The sequence below is a fragment of the Coregonus clupeaformis genome, chromosome 14 (genome assembly GCF_020615455.1).
Source record: "Coregonus clupeaformis isolate EN_2021a chromosome 14, ASM2061545v1, whole genome shotgun sequence".
Lineage (NCBI taxonomy): Eukaryota > Metazoa > Chordata > Actinopteri > Salmoniformes > Salmonidae > Coregonus > Coregonus clupeaformis.
In genome coordinates this window covers 39,628,920-39,647,465 of record NC_059205.1, presented here as the reverse complement: position 1 = coordinate 39,647,465, position 18,546 = coordinate 39,628,920, and the positions used below count along the sequence as shown (strand labels likewise).

The 18,546-nt window shown below is 41.3% G+C and overlaps 1 protein-coding gene across 1 annotated transcript in view; it reads left to right on the top strand.

Moving 5' to 3' along the window:
* The first annotated feature begins 2,276 nt into the window (after positions 1-2,276).
* Positions 2,277-18,546, top strand: part of LOC121580913 (tenascin-R-like) — a 184,663-nt gene continuing 168,393 nt past the window's right edge. Inside the window, exon 1 of the mRNA XM_041896100.1 lies at positions 2,277-2,519. The gene's annotated coding sequence lies outside the window, so the exon portion shown is untranslated. The remainder of the gene's footprint in view (positions 2,520-18,546) is intronic.

Genomic DNA, 18,546 nt, shown 5'->3' with positions numbered 1-18,546 from the left:
AAGGCATATGCTAAAAATGCTTTTTTAAGCATATGCCTTTAGGAACAGTAGAGAATTGTGAATGTAAAACATTTACTTTGCGCACCTGCCCCTCCAAAGGCCTATGCATGGCCCTGCTCCTCCCTCTGGACATTTCACATTTACGTCATTCTTATCCAGACTGACTTACAGGAGCAATTAGGGTTAAGTGCCTTGCTCAAGGGCACATCAACATATTTTTTACCTATTCGGCTCAGGGATTCAAACCAGCAACCTTTCGGTTACTGGCCCAACACTCTTAACCGCTAGTCTACCTGCCGTGTTCATACTGGCGGTTTGAAGTGACTCAAATCCTATTTATTTGCATATCCGATTCTATTCTGTTCTTTTTCCTGCAGTTTGAATGGTCAAATCTGCTTTATTTGCCCTCAAGTGGTTTTTAGACAATTATTTGGCATATCTTGTTGCTTGCTAGCTACTCTGTTGACAGTTTGACAAGAACATGTGATATCTTACTAGCTTGTTAATTGTTTACAAACAAATTAGTGAATGTGCTATAAAGCTAAACAGCTACCTAGCTAGCTGTGGCTAGCCAATTATGACTCATTTTGAAAGTTGGATCATCTTATCCTTTGAGGCTTTAAAAGTGTTCTTACCCTATGATTTTGAACATTCAAAGCAACTGGTAAACGTCCATGACAGGCGTTTTTGTCACCATAGCTTGCTACATAACTTCTGAGTGATGGGAAGCACAAGCACCACCGTCAATCAGCCTACACCATTGCACACACACCCGTTGTTACTATGGCAACTAGCATAGTCTTGCCAGCAAATTACTGTCTGAACACATACAAATCTGATTTGGTCACTTGTAACTTGCTGTTTGGACAGTCAGTAGTCCGAAATGGATTTGAAAAACAAAACTGATTTGAGCATTAAGGCTTGCAGTGTGAACAAGGCTTAATAGATCAAGGCTCTAATCTACTCAGTAGACCAGGGGTATTCAACCTAGGGGTCTGACCTAGGGATCCACGAAGGTACTGCAGGGGGTTTGTGAAAATATATTTTAAAAAATACAAACAAAAGAAAGTGGAACATTTGTATTATTTTATTATTTCAATGTTTTTAATGAATATTGCAACAACAGAATGAACTAATGTTGAATTACATTGGACTCAATTACACTTACTGGAGTATCTGACATAGGCTTTGAAAAAGCACCTGTGAATAAGCTAACAGTAAGGCAAGTGCCGAAGGCTGCAAGGAAGCTTTCTTGACTTGGACATACATTTTTGCCAACACATGGCTAACATTTGTTTAACCAGCTAAACAGCTGCTTTCAGCAAAAATGTTTTTGGAGTTACATTTCTAGCTAATAGGCTATGAGTTTACACTTCCTCTTCCAATTATAATGTGGGGAGGTCAGAATAATGAATAACTATCTACCAAATCTATTAATTTTAAAATGTTGATTACTTCTCCTTGCATTATAATACACCTAATGATGGGGTCCTGTGTGGCTCAGTTGGTAGAGCATGGCGCTTGCAATGCCAGGGTTGTGGGTTCGATTCCCACGGGGAACTAGTATGGAAAATGTATGCATTCCCTACTGTAAGTCACTCTGGATAAGAGTGTCTGCTAAATTACAAATAAAGATGTTTTTTTTAAGTAGACTAACTTACTGTGAGATAAATCCTAACCTTTTCAAAAAGTGTGGCTATCTATGATCCCATGCCACCAACTGGATTATTCTAGATGGTAAATTGAGTTTTTCTTTTAGACTTTATCATATTCAGATAGTATCAGAATTGTGTAAAACCAGTCGGGTAGAAGCATCAATGAGTGCTTGTTCACCTTCATGTGTGTATAGTTATTTGGTTATGAATGCCTGCTGAAACATTAATTCACATCTCTGTTACATACTATATATTTTCTTGAAGGTAGGGGTCCTGCTGCCTGCTGACAGCCCAGGTTGCACCTTGTTCTTCAGAGGCATCATGCATTTGCCCTGGCACCTTCCTGCCTCCTGCCTACCCTCCCCTTCTCGATGTGTGCTGAGCTGGGACAATCACAGTGAGACTGCTACAAGTAGTGTCTGGAACGCCCACTAGGGGCTGCACTAGTAGAGGAACAGCACAGAGAGATCAATACAGCACAATGAGAGAGAGAGAGAGAGAGAGAGAGAGAGAGAGAGAGAGAGAGAGAGAGAGAGAGAGAGAGAGAGAGAGAGAGAGAGAGGCAGAGAGAGAGGCAGAGAGAGAGGCAGAGAGAGAGGCAGAGAGAGAGGCGGGGAGAGAGAGAGCAAGATCGAGAAGCACAAATTGCTTCCACACTGCAGCCGTGAGAGGCAGGGAGAGAGGAGAGCTCTCATCTTATCAGCAGTAGTAACAATACAGGGCTACATACATACTTGGCTGAGAGATCAATACAGTTGGCAAAAGACGCTTGGAGAGTGAGAGAGAAGCCTCTTGGAGATCAGTGTACAGCGAGGGAAGGGATTGGTACCAGAGGGAAGAGAGAGATAAACCGAGGGAAATTGGGTAAGTTAGACTGCATGTTTTAAAAACATATATGAAATTGATGGCAGGTATAGCTCCATTCCTGGTGGGGGTTTGGTTGACGTGGGTAAGGTAACAAATATATAAATCAAAACATTATCCTGCTGAGCAGAAGGGCCACAACAATATCCATCTAATGACCCCTCAGCAGGGACTAAACAGCAGACAACATCAGGAAACTAAACCCCTCTGATGTTGTTAGAAACAGTTTCATCAAGCACTATAGCAATTTCACATGTTAAATTAATTGATATTGATACAATTTCACAGGAAAATGAGTAATTCTGAAATTGAAAAGTACCGCAGACTTTAATGGCAAGCACATTGCATATCACAAAAAACGGTATTGTTCAATAAACCCAGTATACTGTTCCGTACCTAGTTACCCTATATTTTACTATATGGAAAATGGAATAAAAATGAAAAAATTATCATCTTTATCACTACATAACCTTATCTAAAAATAAATTACATTTTCAATTGATCACGTGTAGCATGTATTGTATAGATGTATAGCTTTTATCTGTGTGCCGAGTATACAATATGTAACAAACCCATAACTAAGCTGTTTTGGAGGAACACTGAGCATAATATCACTATGTGTCCCTAATTATTAGAAGAATTCCCCTTTTAGTGTTTTCCCACTCATTCAAGTGTCACAACTAGCCAATGTCACACTGGATTCTGAGGCTTGTGAATGGATCACTTAGCAAGAAAAGCTGGGGTTGTCATTAATGTCAAATATTTAAAAGAAATATTCAGAAAATAATCAAAGGAACTTAATGTTTCACCTGCTGTGTATGTGTGAAAAGTTGTAGTGTGTCATATCAAAAGCTCCTTTTAACCGCAGATCCATTAACCACCTAGTCACTGAGTCTTGATCACATTGTTGTCTGAACCTAAACCACTGCTATCATTGTATTTTTGTTTTATTTCCTCTAATCAAATCTAAGCCAAGTATTATTGCTGTTTACTAAGAAAATGACTGTGTATACATCCAATAATTGTTTTAATGCTGTGATTGTCAGATAAGGATGATATGGTGTGATGTATCTCTCCAGAAATAATATGCTTATCTCATGCTATTCTTTTTGGGAAATATATGGCTATATATCTGCTGTTCCTATAGACAGCATCACCCAGCGAAGGTTATTGTCATAGATCTCAGGTGTCTAATTTGTCAAAGTTGCTGAGCATATTGTCCATGGACCAGAGAGTTGGGGGTTTGCTGTTAGATATTGGCATGATATTACAATCTGGTGAGGGGGTGTACTAGGGCATACCCTTTCGGAGGATTTACAGTGTGTACAGAAATCTCACACCATTACGAAATAACTCTGTTGGTGCTTTCTCTGTTGTGACTGTGAGATATAATTTGGTTAATTTTAGGCACCACCTTCGTGTTGTCTGATGTGGATGTATGCTGAAAGAGGCTGGAGATATAGAGTCATATTTTTCAGTTCTGAGATAGCGTTTGGTTAATTTTAGGCACCACCTTCGTGCTGTGTGCGATGTGGATATAGGTTGGCTGTGAGTCTGAAGGTAGAAAATAATCGGTCTTAGGATTCATTATACCTCCCAGCCTCTCAATTCCCTTCTCCCCTGTGACCCTGTGTCATTAGCATGAGCCATGCTTTCAAAGGTTTTCCAAAGTCTGAAAATGTAGATAACATTCTCTCTATTTCACCTACTAAGTAGATCCATCCATCCATAAAGTGTGACTTCGGTTAGAAGCTAGCTTGCTAACCATACAGTGATCAATGAATGTGTGTAAAATGGCTGAAAATAACAAGGCAAAATACAGTGGGGAAAAAAAGTATTTAGTCAGCCACCAATTGTGCAAGTTCTCCCACTTAAAAAGATGAGAGAGGCCTGTAATTTTCATCATAGGTACACGTCAACTATGACAGACAAAATGAGGAAAAAAAAATCCAGAAAATCACATTGTAGGATTTTTTATGAATTTATTTGCAAATTATGGTGGAAAATAAGTATTTGGTCAATAACAAAAGTTTATCAATACTTTGTTATATACCATTTGTTGGCAATGACACAGGTCAAACGTTTTCTGTAAGTCTTCACAAGGTTTTCACACACTGTTGCTGGTATTTTGGCCCATTCCTCCATGCAGATCTCCTCTAGAGCAGTGATGTTTTGGGGCTGTCGCTGGGCAACACGGACTTTCAACTCCCTCCAAAGATTTTCTATGGGGTTGAGATCTGGAGACTGGCTAGGCCACTCCAGGACCTTGAAATGCTTCTTACGAAGCCACTCCTTCGTTGCCCGGGCGGTGTATTTGGGATCATTGTCATGCTGAAAGACCAAGCCACGTTTCATCTTCAATGCCCTTGCTGATGGAAGGAGGTTTTCACTCAAAATCTCACGATACATGGCCCCATTCATTCTTTCCTTTACACGGATCAGTCGTCCTGGTCCCTTTGCAGAAAAACAGCCCCAAAGCATGATGTTTCCACTCCCATGCTTCACAGTAGGTATGGTGTTCTTTGGATGCAACTCAGCATTCTTTGTCCTCCAAACACGACGAGTTGAGTTTTTACCAAAAAGTTCTATTTTGGTTTCATCTGACCATATGACATTCTCCCAATCCTCTTCTGGATCATCCAAATGCACTCTAGCAAACTTCAGACGGGCCTGGACATGTCCTGGCTTAAGCAGGGGGACACGTCTGGCACTGCAGGATTTGTGTTACTGATGGTAGGCTTTGTTACTTTGGTCCCAGCTCTCTGCAGGTCATTCACTAGGTCCCCCTGTGTGGTTCTGGGATTTTTGCTCACCGTTCTTGTGATCATTTTGACCCCACGGGGTGAGATCTTGCGTGGAGCCCCAGATCGAGGGAGATTATCAGTGGTCTTGTATGTCTTCCATTTCCTAATAATTTCTCCCACAGTTGATTTCTTCAAACCAAGCTGCTTACCTATTGCAGATTCAGTCTTCCCAGCCTGGTGCAGGTCTACAATTTTGTTTCTGGTGTCCTTTGACAGCTCTTTGGTCTTGGCCATAGTGGAGTTTGGAGTGTGACTGTTTGAGGTTGTGGACAGGTGTCTTTTATACTGATAACAAGTTCAAACAGGTGCCATTAATACAGGTAACGAGTGGAGGACAGAGGAGCCTCTTAAAGAAGAAGTTACAGGTCTGTGAGAGCCAGAAATCTTGCTTGTTTGTAGGTGACCAAATACTTATTTTCCACCATAATTTCAAATCAATTCATTAAAAATCCTACAATGTGATTTTCTGGATTTTTTTTCCTCAATTTGTCTGTCATAGTTGACGTGTACCTATGATGAAAATTACAGGCCTCTCTCATCTTTTTAAGTGGGAGAACTTGCACAATTGGTGGCTGACTAAATACATTTTTTTCCCTACTGTATGTCTGTGCTATATGTTAAAATATAGAAACCTATTCCTTGTGGACTTTTTTTCATTAATGACACTTAGAAATAGACTCATTCATTAGGTTAGGTTAAAAACATTGACATCATTAAGTGGTGCTTTTCTTTTTTTTTTACCTCAGCTTATTACTCTAGAGCTCAGGACCATTTATTTTTGTTCTCCGTGAATAATTCATATTTACCAGTGTGCCAATGGGTAGCCAAACAACAAGATGATGTTAGTCTATGTGGTAATTAATCATTTACATAATGTTTCAATCCTGGGGATTTAGTTCCCCGTTGCGCCCATCGGTGATTGTGTTAGAGAACTTCCCCATTACTCCTCATTATTCTGCATTCAAATAGAGGTATTTCACTCATTTGCATCATCAATCAGATAATGTATTCAAACAAACAGAGCTGCCAAACACTGTTCAGGTGTACACAATACCAATAGCCAGATCCACCAAAAGCTGTACCATTGTGTTTCTCTTGGGCCACTGTAATAAAGAAACTGACAGTGTGATGAACAGCTTCTTGAAAGAAAAGTGTAACTGAGGACTTTTGAACAGTCTCTGGTTTCCTCCATCATTTCAAGCTGATTTTAGGATTATATTATTAAATGTACAATCAGAGGTCATTAGCTAATGACAGTGGATGTATGCAATGCACAATGATGATACAGTATAGAGGTGGTGCTATGTGGTTGCCCTGGAATATTCTACCAGTCTTCCACACACAGTCTTGTTCATCCCTTTGGGGTCACCATGGTTTGTTCTGTCATATTCTCAATCTGTTTGATAAATGCTCTGTAGACCCTGCACTGATTTGTCTGCGCCACACGCGGAGAAAGCCACACAAGATTTCCATTTCCCAATATCCGAGGATAGAAAACATAAAAAACTGAAACACATAAACTCATGCTCATGCAAATCTTCCTACCTACACAACCCTCTGTTTCCCTGCCGAGAGATAGAGTAAGAGGCACATTTAAAATGTACAATGTTACTGATTATCATGCTCCTGTGGTAGCTTGGCTTTTTGCTCATCACCAGTGGAGGGAGTTAAAGTGCAATCGCTTGCAGCGGTAGCCAGGCTTCTATTCTGGTCTGTGGAGAAAAGCTCTGGAGACAATCCTCCGGCACAACAAAGCACTAGTGTTGAACTTAGACCTTGCCTGTCTTCATTAATGTTTATGATGAATATATTAATTATGCAGATCTTATCACACTGTTTCTGTTTGGCTGCCCAAGGCAGGCTGCATACAGTAGGAGTGTTATCTGTGCGTCCTCTATTCGAAAGTCTGCATGCTCATTGAGCACAGAAATGATACCAGACTCAGATAAATGTTAAGTGACAGTGGGCGAGCAACAAGTCAGCAGTTTGGTCGTCGGAAGTCTTATCCGGCAAGATAGATTCCGACTACATACAGTTTGCTTTGAATAGCAGTGCTGAGCAGAGAAAATCAGCAATCGATGGAGGGCTAAAAAAGCCCAGTTATATACTGCTCAGTGACAAAGAACATTTGTCTTATCAGCTCTGTTTGATCATGCCTGAGCTAACCGGGCGATTGATTGTGCCATAAACCTGGAGGAAATGGAGAGAAAAAAAAGGCATAAATCAAATATGATGTACAATAGTTGGACAGGTGCTTTGGATTAGCTTTAATTCTCCTCGGATTCACAACAGTATATTACTGCTTGTGTAGACAGAAAACCCAGAGAACACTTAAACTGAACCGCAATAAAAAGTTAGGAAGGATGAGGATGAATGAAGACCATCCATCTTTCAGCAAATAATCATTGGAAACATAGGCCCACTTTAATGTATCTTCTTTTTGATATTTTCTTAGGAAACTTTCTAAGATCAGATCATTAAAAGTGTAGTATGTGGTGTTATTATTTTTATATTTGTTAAAGTGTTTTGTTTTATTTGATCTTCACAACAGTCATGGGATTAGTTCATCATCCCCCATTTGGTATAATTTCTGCTTCTCTGATCCAAGTGTAGTGGCATACTATAGTGTGCTTCAAATAAATCATTTTGTAAGGAATATACAGTACAGTATCTCTATAACAAACATTTGCCTTAAGGGTCTCTGGGGTTATTTTTATCCACATTTTCTCCTCCCAATGTTAGGGAACGAGGAGGGTCATGCTAATGACTTCTTATTAGTGGGATGAGAGCACTGGCTTAACGCAGTTTCTCTGTACCCCCACAAAGTCAGAGTTCGCCCCCCCTAAAATAAAAAGAAATCGAATGTGTCAGCCAGCCACTCACAAAGTATAGACTACCAATCGCTGTCCATGGTGCTGAAATTGCAACATGTCTATGCAGCTGCCTATCGAATCGATGATATACTTTCTGTGGTGCCAGGGCATGTAGCCCAAAACATTTCATTACAGCCTTATTCTAAAAAGGATTAAATTAAAAACGTCCCTCATCAATCTGCAAACAATACCCCATAATGACAAAGCGTAAACAGGTTGTTAGAAAATTTAGCAAATGTATTACAAGTAAAAAAAAAGAAATACGAAATTGAGCTCAGGTGCATCCTGTTTCCATTGATCATCCTTGAGTTGTTTCTACGACTTGATTGGAGTCCACCTGTAGTAAATTCAAACGATTGGACATGATTTGGAAAGGCTCACACTTGTCTATATAAGGTCCCACAGTTGCAGTGCATGTCAGAGCAAAAACCAAGCCATGAGGTCAAAGGAATTGTCCGTAGAGCTCCGAGACAGGATTTTGTCGAGGCACAGATCTGGGGAAGGGTACCAAAACATTTCCCTAAGATCCCTAAGAACACAGTGGCCTCCATCATTCTTAAATGGAAGAAGTTTGGAACCACCAAGACTCTTCCTAGAGCAGGCCACCCGGCCAAACTGAGCAATCGGGGGGGAAGGGCCTTGGTCAGGGAGGTGACCAAGAACCCGATGGTCCCTCTGACAGAGCTCCAGAGTTCCTCTGTGGAGATGGGAGAACCTTCCAGAATGACAACCATCTCTGTAGCACTCCACCAATCAGGTATTTATGGTAGAGTGGCCAAACTCCGTTTGGAGTTTGCCAAAAGGCACCTAAAGGACTCTCATACCATGAGAAACAAGACTCTCTGGTCTTAGGAAACCAAGATTTAACTCTTTGGCCTGAATGTCAAGCGTCATATCTGGAGGAAACCAGGCACCACTCATCACCTGGCCAATATCATCCCTATGGTGAAGCATGGTGGTGGCAGCATCATGCTGTGGGGATGTTTTTCAGCGGTAGGGACTGGGAGACTAGTCAGGTTTGAGGGGAAAGATGAACTGAGCAAAGTACAGAGAGATCCTTGATGAAAACCTGCTCCAGCGCACTCAGGACCTCAGACTGGGGCGAAGGTTCACCTTCCAACAGGACAACGACCCTAAGCACACAGCCAAGATAACACAGGAGTGGCTTTGGGACAACTCTGAATGTCCTTGAGTGGCCCAGCCAGAGCCCGGACTTGAACCCGATAGAACATCTCTGGAGAGACCTGAAAATAGCTGAGCAGCGACACTCCCCATCCAACCTGACAGAGCTTGAGCGGATCTGCAGAGAAGAATGTGAGAAACTCCCTAAATACAGGTGTCTAATCTTGTAGCGTCACACCCAAGAAGACTGCGAGGCTGTAATCGCTGCCAAAGGTACTTCAACAAAGTACTGAGTAAAGGGTCTGAATACTTATGTAAATGTGATATTTCCGTTTTTTATTTTTAATGAATTTGCTAACATTTCTAAAAAACTGTTTTTGTTTTGTCATTATGGGGTATTGTGTGTAGATTGATGAGAGAATAAGTATTTAACGTAACAAAATGTGTAAAAAGTGAAGTGGTCTGAATACTTTCCGAATGCACTGTACATGGTGTTACAGGGCGTCCATTTAGACTCCTGGCTGGCGGCAATACTGTAATTACTTGTTCAGTAATTGAAGTTGGAAATTCAAACACTGCAGATTGAAAAAAATATTTTCGATACAACAGCATACTAATCAGCAGCAAATTGATTTTTTAAATAATATACAACTGTCCTGTATAGCCTGAACCAGCATGACAAGAGCTTTCCTCGTGCTCTCTCCCAGCTTGGATAGAAAGTTGTTGTGTGTAAAACCAATCTATTAATGCCAATCTCAATTTGTTCTCTATGGAGAGGCCTATAGTAGCTACAGTACGGCGTTGCCTTGCATTTTTTGTGTGCAAATGTTTTCACTACGGCCTGTTGGTCTAGATTGCAGGCCCGACTGTTTTCTATACTGAGTATTGACAACCCAGACAGTCATTCCTGAGACATTGTGCATCATGTGTCCATTGCGTTGCACATCATTTAAACTTAGTATTGAATGATGCATGCCAAGATATACCAGAGATAAGGGACTGTTGATATTGCAACCACACAACTCAACCGCCAGTTCACAAAATCGCAAACCGCTTTTTCTGTTTGAGCCCTCAAGAACTGTTGTCTGCTAAAGATGATCAACTGTTTGCATCTGCCAATTTATTGTTTGTCCAGTATCAGGACGACCTGTCCCAGAGCTTCCTATACAGGTAATCTCTTTCCTTAACTTGTTGAGGCCGGCAATTAAGGAGAATGCGAGAGGCTTAGTTAAACACGTTGCAGAACTTCTGCATTTGAAGCACCACTCCCTTCTGCCCGGTTTCCCTGATGTTGCTACAGCAATCAAGCTGTTTTTAACCATCCCTTTAACTGTCACTTTTGCGGAGAGATCTTTTTCTAAACTAAATCTAATAAAGAACTACCTAAGAAGGATTAGGCTCTCGGTCTGATATACGCTTTTGAACACCTGAGTAAGGTAAACTCATTGCACTGGCGGTGTCGTTGCCTTGACCATAGCATTTGTTCACTTTCAATCAGTTCAATGATTTCATTTTCAAGGCCTGAAGCACTTTGACCAGTCACATTCTTGAAGCACAAGAAACAAATGCTTAGCTTCCTAGTACATATGGAAATTAAAAAGGTTTATGAATGACTTTTTGGAGGGTTACTGTCAAAATGATTTATTCAATAAATAAAAAATTGACCGATGTCAGACAGGCGCATGGGCCCCCAGAGCTTGTGGGTGTCCGGTACAATTTCTTTCTACAGCATCCATGCATCCATTATGCTGGTCTATTCTGGGTATAGCTTCTGCCAAGGGTTTCCAACTCTTACACTTCTCTGAATCAAACCCATCTTTAAATGCCAAGTGTGAGGAGCAACAGAAAAAGGATATTTGCTTTGGTCCATGCAGCGACTCAGGGGAGGAGGCAAGCTTAAAGTTCATACTCAGAGCCCCACAGCATGCTATGAAGGATGTTCTTAGATGCAAAGATATATACCTAAGAGACACCTTAGCTGTCTTTCTCTTCATATCTGTATTGCAGTATCAGATGCTGCATCCTAATAGTGTGTAGATGCAATGCCTTCAGAAAGTATTCACACCCCTTGACTTTTTCCACATTTTGTTATGTTACAACCTGAATTTAAAATGGATTAAATTGAGATTTTGTATCGCTGGCCTACACACAATACCCTATAATCTCAAAGTGTTTTTCGAAGTTTTTACAAATTAATACAAAATAAGTATTCAACCCCTTTGTTATGGCATGCCTAAATAAGTTCAGGAGTAAACATTTGCTTAACAAGTCAAATAATAAGTTGCATGGACTCTTTTACAGTAGTTACAGAGTTTAATGGCTGTGATAGGAAAAAACTGAGGATGGATCAGTAGTTACTCCACAGTACTAACCTAATTGACAGAGTGAAAGAAGGAAGCCTGTACAGAATATAAATATTCCAAAACATGCATCCTGTTTGCAAGAAGACACTACTAAAGTAATACTGCAAAACATTTGGCAAAGTAATTAACTTTCTGTACTGAATACAAAGTGTTATCTTCGGGGCAAATCCAATACAACACATTACTGAGTACCACTCTCCATATTTTCAAACATACTGGTGGCTGCATCATGTTATGGGAATGCTTGTAATTGTTATGGACTGGGGAGTTTTTCAGGATAAAAAAGAAACGGAATGGCGCTAAGCACAGGCAAAATCCTAGAGGAAAACTAGGAGATTAATTCACCTTTCAGCAGGACAATAACCTAAAACACAAGGCCAAATCTACACTGGAGTTGCTTACCAAGAAGACAATAGATGAGTGGCCGAGTTACAGTTTTGACTTAAATCTACTTGAAAATCTATGGCAAGACCTGAAAAGGGTTGTCTAGCAATGATCAACAACCAATTTTACAGAGATTGAAGAATTCTGAAAAGAATAATGAGCAAATGATGCACAATCCAGGTGTGGAAAGCTCTTAGAGACTTACCCAGAAAGACTCACAGCTGTAATTGCTGGGGGGGGGGATTGGTATGTCTGATGTTCCTAATGTTTGGTATACTCAGTGTATATAAAACACAGGAAAATTACATTTTTGACTGCACTGGGCTTTTAACAAAAGGTCAAGGTCACAGTGATTCAACATGTTCAGTAGGTCCTATATACCCTTACATATTTGTGTAGATGCGGAAATATTCCGCATATTATATCTTATAACAATAAGCATTTGGGCCAATTTTGATTGAAATTGGTTAAGTGGGTTCTGAGGGAATATAGGGCTGAGGGAACAGATGGTTGAGGGAACAAATGGTTGAGGGAACATAGGGCAGAGGGAACATGGGGCTGAGGGATCATGGGGCTGAGGGATCATAGGTTTTAGGGAACATAGGGCTGAGGGAACATGGGGCTGAGGGAACATGGGGCTGAGGGAACATTGGTCTGAGGGGACATGGGTCTGAGGGAACATGGGGCTGAGGGAACATGGGGCTGAGGGGACATGGGTCTGAGGGAACATGGGGCTGAGGGATCATGGGGCTGAGGGAACATGGGGCTGAGGGAACATGGGGTTGAGGAAACATGGGGTTGAGGGAACATTGGTCTGAGGGATCATGGGGCTGAGGGAACATGGGGCTGAGGGGACATGGGTCTGAGGGAACATGGGGCTGAGGGATCATGGGTCTGAGGGAACATGGGGCTGAGGGAACATGGGGCTGAGGGAACATGGGGCTGAGGGATCATGGGTCTGAGGGAACATGGGGCTGAGGGAACATGGGGCTGAGGGAACATGGGGCTGAGGGAACATGGGGTTGAGGAAACATGGGGTTGAGGGAACATTGGTCTGAGGGATCATGGGTCTGAGGGAACATGGGGCTGAGGGAACATGGGGCTGAGGGAACATGGGGCTGAGGGATCATGGGTCTGAGGGAACATGGGGCTGAGGGAACATGGGGCTGAGGGAACATGGGGCTGAGGGAACATGGGGTTGAGGAAACATGGGGTTGAGAGAACATAATTTATATCCATTTAAATCTATGTGAGCTTTAATCCTAAATAATGTGGAAACCAATCAGGATTGCACTGCCACTCCCAAGTTAATTGACACGTGATTAAGGACTAAAACACTTATTTGTTCCAGTGAAGATTCCATCTGTCTGCAATTAGAGAGAATGGTATCATTAAACTAATATGTTCTTATTGCTCACAAATGTAGGCCTAATTCCCATTCTGAGCACATGCGCGCACGCACTGTCACGCCCTGACTCAGGGGACTCTTATATGTTGAGTCAGGGTGTGAATGTTTTATGTTAGTATTTCTATGTTTCAGTCTAGGTATTGTATGTCTATGTTTGGCCGGGTGTGATTCCCAATCAGAGAAGGTTGTTGCTCGTTGTCTCTGATTGGGGATCATACTATTGTTCCGTGAGTAGGCTTGTTTTGTGTGTAGCCTTAGGACTTCACGTTTTGTTGGTTTGTTGTTTTGTCGTGTGTTTATCATTTAAATAAACATGTACGCATTTCACGCTGCGCCTTGGTCTGACCCGTCCTTGAACGAACGTGACACGCACACACACAGCCATTGTAGCTGCTGTTCCATTTAACACACTAGCCATGGTACAAAAGTATGCAGGGCACTAAAATATGCTTGCATGATTTGTTTCAATTATTAGTCCCATAAAGCTAAAAGTTTAAAGTTTCAATGTTTATTCACAATGTGCACAGGATACAGCAGGTGTAAAACAAAAAAGTGAAATTGTTATCTTGAGAGCTCTTTCCTAACAATGCATTGAAGCAAAGTTGGTTCAGAGCTCTCAAGATGGCAGCCATACAGTACGGCGCCATCTTAATCACAGAAGTATCTTAAGAAATCAAATGTAGAAGAATAAATAATTGGCTAAATACATCAGGGTACAGTCTTTGTTGTCTGCAGATTCTGTTTCTTACTTATTTTGGAAATGTGTTGTATTTCAGTTAGTGGCTGTTATCCATCCTTTCCATTAGTGATTCCTGTCATGGTGCTTTCATTGTCAGTGTCAAATCCTTATTGCCAAAGGACCGAGTGAACCAATGTCTGTCTGGTTTACTGTGCCTGCATCAGAATTGACAATGAAAAGCCAATGGGGAATAGAGTTTTCATTCTCCCCTGTCCAGTGTTCATGTTTCTATTGTGTCCACAGCTATGTTTCTACTGTGTCTTCTGTGTTGTTTCTACTGTTTCTCCTGTGTCTACAGTAGGCTACTGGAACAATTAAAAGGTGTTGTATTAGTATTTTTGGCTTCAGCAGCATCCGAATGGCTTAGAATGACTTCCTGATGGCTCCTGGGCAGTGGTATTAATGACAGCTGTGGCGCTGATTTAAATTCACCCAATAATTAAACAAACATAATTGAGTTCCCAATAAGAGCCCAACAATTACACTTTTCTCTGGGCTCCCTCACTCCCATCATCCTGCCTTTATGCCTGCCTGGCTCGCTGGCTTCCCAGCCCCCCTGCAGCTGTAGGCCAATCAGATAATTGTAATTTGTGAAATGAGAAACAGTCAATTCCAGTTAGACAGTGGTCAGACACATTGATATTCCGTGCGTTGTTGAAAAAATGTTCCTTCCTCTTGCTAATTGACAGACGGGTCGATACAGGGGCATTTTTGCTTGAAACCAAGTGTGGATTATCACAATGTCTGTGTGTCAAAGAGGAATACAACCGTTTTGAACAAAGAGTACAACTCTGTTGAGCGCTTTACCAAGAGAATCTTACTATGTGGCAAAAAAATTAACTACTCAGTTTCTCTATTTTCGGTGTGAGGATAAATAGATGAGGTTAGGGCTGTACGATATAGGCAGAACATTTTATTGCTGTTTTTCCCAAATACTGCAATTGCAATTTTTCGTGCTATATAGATCAAAACAATTGGGGGAACTGTTGGAATCATGGAAATATAATGATTTATATTAAGAAGCAAAGAGGAAAGCAGCATTGTTCTTTTTTGAAACAACCTGTTGATTTAATTTGTCCTAACAGAACAGCATGCAAACTTATAGTGAATCTAACAGCGAGGAGGCGGAACTGTGCTGCTTGGGTGACAGGGGGCGGGGCTTGGTGTGTGCGGGAAGCAGCCGCAAGAGGAGTAAAAAAAGTACACTATAAAAATGGATGTTACACGTGGCTGAGATGCGTTTCAAAATATTGCATGCGATATGGATTTCTTGCGATATGAATACTGCACATGTCAATATTGCGATTTCAATGTGAATTCAATGAGTTGTGCAGACCTAGATGAGGTTTGCTTGTGTTGGTGGTCTTTTAGCAGTTAAGAGGATATATGAGGTTTGTTTGTGTTGGTGCTCTTTCAGCAGTTAAGAGGATAGATGAGGTTTGTTTGTGTTGGTGGTCTTTCAGCAGTTAAGAGGATAGATGAGGTTTGCTTGTGTTGGTGGTCTTTCAGCTGCTAGTTCTCCCCATCTGTGCGGGCAGATGGAGGACAGCTCCCACATAGCTATGTCTGCTGCCAAGTCTTCTCTATCCTGCTCTGTAGTTAAAAGGAAAGGAAGACTTGGCTACTTCTCTCAGCATCATAGCTTCACCAGTATCTGTGTTTTGTGGTATGATGATTGTTCTGCTGAGGGTAGTGGAAAAAAATATTAGTGTTATCATGTTAAGAGCCCAATCCTGGAGGTGAAAGTTATACCACAGTGGGGGCAAGTTGTAGAGCTAGGGAGAGGGTGTCAGAGTCCAGGGTTGGATTCCCTTTCCTTTCGTTGGAGCCACCCAGTTGCCTCATTGGTCCTCAAAGAAGCTTGTGACATGGAATGCTTGGTGTTGCCATGCCAATCAGTCTGTTGCCTTTTTATTTATCTAGACAAAGATGTTCGAGTGTATATGGTGGGCATATTGGATTCCTAACATAGTTGAAGTACACAAAAATAGTATTGAGTACAGGTATACACATCTAAAAAAATGTCTCATTTAAAACATGTACATATACAGGTGTTTAAACAACCATTTAATGGTATTGTAGCAGCCATATTTGATGTGCACTCATCACAGAGGAGAGGTTCTTTGGCTGAAGCTTTTACATTGAGATTAAACAAATGTTGGTTGGTACTACTGCATCGCAGTGCTAGCTGTGCCACTAGAGATCCTGGTTCGAATCCAGGCTCTGTCGTAGCCAGCCGCGACCGGGAGACCCATGGGGCGGTGCACAAGTCGTCCAGGGTAGGGGAGGGAATGGCCGGCAGGGATGTAGCTCAGTTGGTAGAGCATGGCGTTTGCAACCCCAGTGTTGTGGGTTCGATTCCCACAGGGGGCCAGTATGAAAAATATAAAAATTATGTATGCACTCACTAACTGTAAATTGCTCTGGATAAGAGTGTCTGCTAAATGACTTAAATGTAATAATAATTGCTTAAAAACTTGAAGTGTTACCACAGGTATTTTTGTTCTCTTTGTGACCACAGGTGAAAAAATAGTTGGCTTTATTGCTTGCACACATTTCATGTTCCATGATATTCAGTACCTTTTGCTGAAAGCAGCAGGTACTTGTATAAAACCTGCAATGGTAATCACTGAAGCATTTTAGATAACTTAGAATAGTTTGTCTAAAATAATTGTCTACTGAACATGTAGGTGTCTTGTGTATGCCGTTGCTTCCCCAACCATCAAACTGAAAACAAAAATGAACTTAAAAAGGACATCATACTGAAGTGGTTGTTATTATCTATGAAATCTAACAAATAAACCTCACATTAGTTTGTTACTGTGAATGTGAGCAAAGACACCCTCTCTTGCTCCATAACCGAAAACATGCTGTTGTGGTTCTCTATAATGCAGATTAAAAGGCTGGATGGGCTTTAATAAATTACGCCTCCCACTCTGATCATCACCATTTAGAACCAGTCACACCTCTAGTCAGTCTGTGTTCATATTTCTCATTACATAAGCCAGTCCACCCAGAGAGATCACACAATGAGCTATTCTTCCCCTCAGCCCAGCACTCAGTCAATGGTGCACTCAAAGGGCTTTCATAGAGGAGAGGAGGACATTGGGGCTGGCATGGAGCTTTGTTACAATTAAGCTAATTCAGACCAGCCTCAGTGAGAGAGAACATCTTTCACAGATACAGTAAGACCGGCTTCGGTGTCGAGAGGATATAGCAGTCCACTGGTAAAGACCTAGATATTGAATATATTGATTAAAGACATTCTCCGGAACTTTGGCGACTAGTAAGTATTTTTTAAACCTCCCGCTTTGGACTGGATGTGTCAATGTGTAGTTTATACATACATAATCTATGAGCAGAATTACTGTCTTACCTCAATTAGTCACGAAATCCATAGTTTGAAAGTGACTGTTTACTGGAAGCTGTGCAGCGCCATAGCAATTCGAGTTCCAGCCAATAAGGTTCAACCCTTTGCCATTTGAGTGACAGCTAGCAAGATGCACATACAGCAGAATGAGAGAGCAATGAAGTGATACACATATCTGCACATACAGTTGAAGTAGGAAGTTTACATAAACTTAGGTTGGAGTCATTAAAACTCGTTTTTCAACCACTCCACAAATTCCTTGTTAACAAACTATAGTTTTGGCAAGTCGGTTAGGACATCTACTTTGTGGATGACACAAGTAATTTGTCCAACAATTGTTGACAGACAGATTATTTCACTTATAATTCACTGTATCACAATTCCAATGGGTCAGAAGTTTACATACACTAAGTTGACTGTGCCTTTAAACAGCTTGGAAAATTCCAGAAAATGATGTCATGGCTTTAGAAGCTTCTGATAGGCTAATTGACATCATTTGAGTCAATTGGAGGTGTACCTGTGGATGTATTTCAAGGCCTACCTTCAAACTCAGTGCCTCTTTGCTTGACATCATGGGAAAATCAAAAGAAATCAGCCAAGACCTCAGAAAATAAATTGTAGACCTCCACAAGTCTGGTTCATCCTTGGGAGCAATTTCCAAATGCCTGAAGGTACCACGTTCATCTGTACAAACAATAGTACACAAGTATAAATACCATGGGACCACACAGCCGTCATACCGCTCAGGAAGGAGACGCGTTCTGTCTCCTAGAGATGAACGTACTTTGGTGCGAAAAGTGCAAATCAATCCCAGAACAACAGCAAAGGACCTTGTGAAGATGCTGGAGGAAACAGGTACAAAAGTATCTATATCCACAGTAAAATGAGTCCTCTATCGACATAACCTGAAAGGCCGCAGAGCAAGGAAGAAGCCACTGCTCCAAAACCGCCATAAAAAAGCCAG